This window comes from Schistocerca piceifrons, chromosome 1, assembly GCF_021461385.2.
Source record: "Schistocerca piceifrons isolate TAMUIC-IGC-003096 chromosome 1, iqSchPice1.1, whole genome shotgun sequence".
Classification (NCBI taxonomy): Eukaryota; Metazoa; Arthropoda; class Insecta; order Orthoptera; family Acrididae; genus Schistocerca; species Schistocerca piceifrons.
Window position 1 is genome coordinate 1,129,818,419 of NC_060138.1, and position 5,521 is coordinate 1,129,823,939.

Below are 5,521 nucleotides of genomic sequence, written 5' to 3' on the forward strand. Positions count from 1 at the left end.
CTGGGTGACCCAACTAAAGCGTGGCTTTCCAGACAATTTTATGTTTGGGGGTGCGGGGTGGGGGGTGGGGGGTGGGGGTGGGATGACCCAACTAAAGCGTGGCTTTCCAGACAATTTTATGTTAAACAGGATTTTTTTTCAAGATTTTAAGTATGAAATTCTTTCTGAACAAAGAAAACATATTCCTGTGGACTGTGTTTAGTTCGAGAAGACAATGATGAGCTGCCGGCGCTACTTTGTAACACAATGTGGATAAAAGGCTGATTTACTTACTAGTTTTTCATCAAATGGAGTAACTATTAACTAGAACTATATGGTCGATTTGCTGCAGATCGTCGCACAGTCTGTTCTGGTGATCTTGGATAGCGCCGCTGGCAGAGCGGATGAGATGGCGGTCGTGTGGGACAGCAGCGCTCAATCCTCGTGGGAGAGACGTGTCGCCCACGTCTTCGTTCTGGGACCCCGTTCTTCTTTCACTACCAATGTGAGTGACCAGTTTGTCAAAACTGCGACTCTAGCATTATTTGGTTGAGTCACATAGCTACACTTCAAACGAAATTGTGGATATGATTACGATTTTACGAGAGTGCTGAGGTGTTTACGTCGCACGCGGCCACACTTTATGCTAGACGTTTTCCCAAAGGACGGCACCCAAGTAACGTCACTTTTCGCAATCTCACCTCAATACAGCCCTGGATGGACGGTTAAGTCGTAGACGTCGTCATTACGAATATGGGGAAATGACAATGGCTTCGTATCCGTTCTTGCAATGGTCCAGCAAGTCCACATGCTATTTCACGCCAAATTTAAACGGAATTAGGATTATAGAATTAAAACGAAATGATCGTATGGCATTGTGGGCCGGGAGGCCCCACCCGGCGAAGTTCGGCCGCCGAGTGCAAGTTTTATTTCAGTCGACGTCACATTGGGCGACTCGCATGCCGGTGATGAGGATGAAATAACGATGAGGAGAACACAACACCCAGCCCGGCCGGGAATCGAACCTGGGCCCGCTGCATGGTAGGCAAGCACGTAACCACTTAGCTAAGCAGGTGGACACGATTATAGAAGTCAATGGTTCAGACTGTTAAAATCATGCGAAGTTCATGCTTACCATATCAGACTGAACCAAGAACTAACGCCTCGGAGGTTCGAAGAAGCCTTGTATGAAACGTGTTCACATTAGTAATGTTTTGAGATGAAGCCACACTTACAGATATTGGTGAATTAAAAAGGCACATTTGTCATTACTGGTCTTATGCCCATCCACAGTGGTACAGAACTGTTGACAACCAACATTGTTGGAGACTTAAGTTTTGGTGTCGATAAGGCTATATTGTCATTATTGGTCGGATACCCATCCACAGCCGGCCAGGGTGGCCTAGCGGTTCTAGGCACTACAGTGTGGAACCGCGCGACCGCTAGGGTAGTAGGTTCGAATCCTGCCAGTGGCATGGATGTGTGTGATGTTCTTAGGTTATTTAGGTTTAAGTAGTTCTAAGTTCTAGGGGACTGATGACCTCAGAAAAGTCCCATAGTGCTCAGAGCCATTTGAACCATTTTGAGCCCATCGACAGACGCGCGGCCTAAGGCTTCTTGTCACTGACCGTGCGGCTCGCCCCGTCGGAGGTTCGAGTCCTCCCTCGGGCATGGCTGTGTGTGTTGTCCTTAGCGTTAGTTCAAGTTACATTAAGTAGTGCGTAAGCTTAGGGACCGATGACCTCGGCAGTTCGGTCCCGCTTGCGCGCACACACGCACACACACCACACTAATGTTAGAATACACCCTCAACGATGATGGAAAGATGGTTTTCCTCACATTCTCTGTGTCCACAAAACCTTGTCATTTAAGAATAATTACAGCAACAATAAACAACGTAAAATATGGTATAAAAAGTATTGAAGCTCATTAGCGCGTAGCGTCACTTTTATCTAATACTGAATATTTTGCATGGGTCCCTGTGATAGAAGTAAAATTGCATAAACCGAAATAAATGACATGAGATTCTTAGTTTAGTAAGTAACTATTAACAGTTTTTGAAGCAGGATGAAATGTTATTTTACTGGTTATAGTTACTCTAAATTCATGCTGTGATGAGATTAAGGCTGTATAAATGATGTTTAAATTCAGTTTCCAATTGTCCTAATTAAAGTAAAAAGGCTCACAACTACTAACACAAGATGAAATAACAAATATAAAACAGTCCATAAACGAGCACAAGAAGATATAAAAGTTCATTGCTGGCTTATAAAATCACTAAACTACCAGTCTTGAGTCTTGCCAGGCATACCTTTAACGTAATGTTTAGCGCTAATGGCTTAAGGTAATCTTTGCAGTGACCGGAAGTCACAGAATTTTAATTATTGCATCGAAGTAGTGAACTTAGGTAATTGTTTTATTTTCATTAGCAGGTATGTGTCTTCAGTCCTGGTACAAACAACTGGTGAAAAGAAAAATCATTTGGACCCGTATTGAATTTTATAACCTCTGCTATTGGGATATTTCATTAATTTAAAAATAAAGAGTAAATATTGCATTTAGTTGTGGAAACTGCCAAATTCTCAAAGCATCTGTGTGTGCGTCTTCCGACAACTATTACGAAGGGTATCACCCAGCTTTGATGTTTAACTAATTTGAAGATTCTGTTCGCAAAAATTTCTATTAATTTGGGGCACAAAACTTACACTCCTTGAAGCATCCTCGATAGGGCTGTGAACCCCAACATTCCCCTCGTTCCTTACAAATGGATTTCATACGCAGTAACTACCTAATAAGTGTGTTTCCATTAAGGCCGCGAGGGATTAGCCGAGCGGTCTCAGGCGCTGCAGACATGGAGTGTGCGGCTGATCCCGGCGGAGATTCGAGTCCTCCCTCGGGCATGGATGTGTGTGTTTGTCCTTAGGGCAAGTTAAGTTAAGTAGTGTGTAAGCTTAGGGACTGATGACCTTAGCAGTTAAGTCCTATAAGATTTTACACACATTCGAACATTTTTTGTTTCCATTAATTTCAGCTAACGTCGAAGAACCGCCGCATCGATATCGGGGAGGCTACCAGTAAATGGAGATATATACCGAGTGACATAGTAAGATACAAGCTCAGTACACCTGATAATGAGCATAGGTAAATTTGTTAGCAGGGAACGTAAACTGGACTTTCCCTGTAAATCTGGACTTGAATGTCGTAGAAAGGTACCTGATGATGCAGCGTACTAATTTAGAAGTATGTTACATTTCATGTTGTTACATCTACAAGTATAACTGAAGAACAAGCTGATATTTTTATCTAAAGTGAGATGAAGAATGAACTAAAAAGCGTCCTACGAGTATGTAACAAATTTCTCTAGTATAGTGAAAGAGGGCATAGGCACAAAATGCTCGCTCTACTCCCAGCTCATTTAAACAACGGAACTCACATATATAAAATAGCTAACTTTAGAAGCATATCAATGAACTGTAGTTCAGAAGATATTACACCATATTAAAATTCAATGCCGGATACTGAAGTTTCACTATATAAACAGTGAAAACATACTAAACCATAAACATCTTTACTTTCATTATATTGTGAGGGGTGTCACACAAAAATTTCGAAAACGTTGAAATTTTGTGTAAAGTTTGTTGTAAGTGAGAAAGTACCGTAGAGCTCAAAAATTGGATGAGTGGACAGCGCACCGGCTTGTTATCGACGGGGGGGGGGGAGTAGAAATGGAGAGGCGGGTTCGATTCCCGGCGAAGTTGGAAATTTTCTCCGCTCGGGGACTGGGTGTTTGTGTCGTTTTCATCAGCCTCATTTTATCCTCATCGACGCACAAGTCACGGAAGTGGTGTAACCTCAAAATAATTGCACCAGGCGATCGGGTCTACCTGTCGGAAGGCCCTCGCCACACGACATTTCACTTTTCTGAGTAATTCACACCTCTTGAGTTCCACAGTTTATAATTATAACAAATGGCTAACTGTATAACTCTAGAAATACCTACGCATTATCGATAATATACTCCACCAACTGTGGGGAGGGGGGAAGGGGGGGGGGGAGGTTTGGCGTGCATGGGTGCTATATGACCAGAAAAAAAAGAAATTTTTAGAATTGTATTTCTATTTCATTAAAAACGTACTTACTAATGGTTTACTGATGTGTAACCAGGTCCCAGAACTTGTCTTACCAATAACAAAGCGTATTCAATAATATATACTATCAGATGAGTTGAGGTTTGTACTTTATGCCTTGTAAACGTAAAAACGTAAAATCAGTCCACAGGCCCTGGCAGACCCCGCGGTACCGATCGGCCGTCGTCTCTTCCCCAGCCCACAGGCGTCACCGGATGTGGATATGGAGCGGCATGTAGTCAGTACACCGCTCTCCCGGCTGTATGTCAGTTTCCGAGACCGGAGCCTCCACCTCTCAATCAAGTAGCTGCTCAGTTTGCCTCACAAGGGCTGAGTGCACCCCGCATGCCAACAGTGCTCAGTATGCCGGATGGTCACCCATCCAAGTGCTAGCCCAGCCCGACAGCGCTTAACTTCGGTGATCTGACGGGAACCGGTGTGACCACTGCGGCAAGGCCGTTGGCAGTACTTTAAGGCTACTTCGCAAAATTTAAATAATAACAATTTCGTTGACTGTTGTTGATTTCTTTTAACAACATTCTATTTAAAGAGGTATTGATATGTAGGTAGAGGCCTTCTGAAGCTGAAAGTGCTGAATACCACATTCGTTATGCAAAGTCACATCCGCCACTTACATTTTTGGAATAAATATAACTGAAAAAACTACAATAATTATAGGATCTTGTAAGAGAATTAATTAAAAATAACGTTTTCTTTCAAAATTTTGAAATATGAAGTACAATATTTACCCAAGGTTGGCATAAAGTATCCCTTCCCCCCCCCCCCCTACTGCTAGGTTTACAATGATATTATGTATTTTAATGAGTACATTATTATAGTACTTGAAATTTTTAAGTTCTATCTATAGCTACATGAAATACTGAAAATGGAATTTTGGTAGCCCCTGGAAGTCTTTAGGTAAGCTATCTGTATTGGTGTGAGTGAAGAGGTGACAGTTTTCGCCCTGCAGTGATATAGATTCTGAAATTAATTATTCTGGAATATGACGTGGATCGTATCATCCAATCAGGATGCCAAATTTCGTTAAGAGCCTTAGTCTTCCAAGCGAAACGAGTGGAATCAAATTCGAAGAGGAAACTGTGTCACGAGGGACATGCATCACATAGAAGTTAATCCAATATGCTTCACTTCGCACAGCAGATCGGAAATATCGACGTACGAGTAGAATTTCCTCGTAAAGGTAGTGCGGCACTGTGTTCGTAAACGGATTACGACCCCCTAGTTTAGTGGTGGCGGGGATACCGCTCTCGGAAGCACATTTTACGTACTGCTTGGAATGAAACGTACAGTGGTTACTTTTGGGGTGGGTGTAGAGGGTAGGGAGCGCTGGCTGTTATTATTATTATAGATAATTAGATCGCGCAGCCACAGCGTAAACGTGAACGAGCGGACCA

The 5,521-nt window shown here is 42.7% G+C and overlaps 1 pseudogene; it reads right to left on the reverse strand.

The window, feature by feature from the left end:
- Positions 1-4,452: 4,452 nt before the first annotated feature.
- On the reverse strand, positions 4,453-4,570 carry LOC124722690 (annotated as a pseudogene).
- Positions 4,571-5,521: the final 951 nt, after the last annotated feature.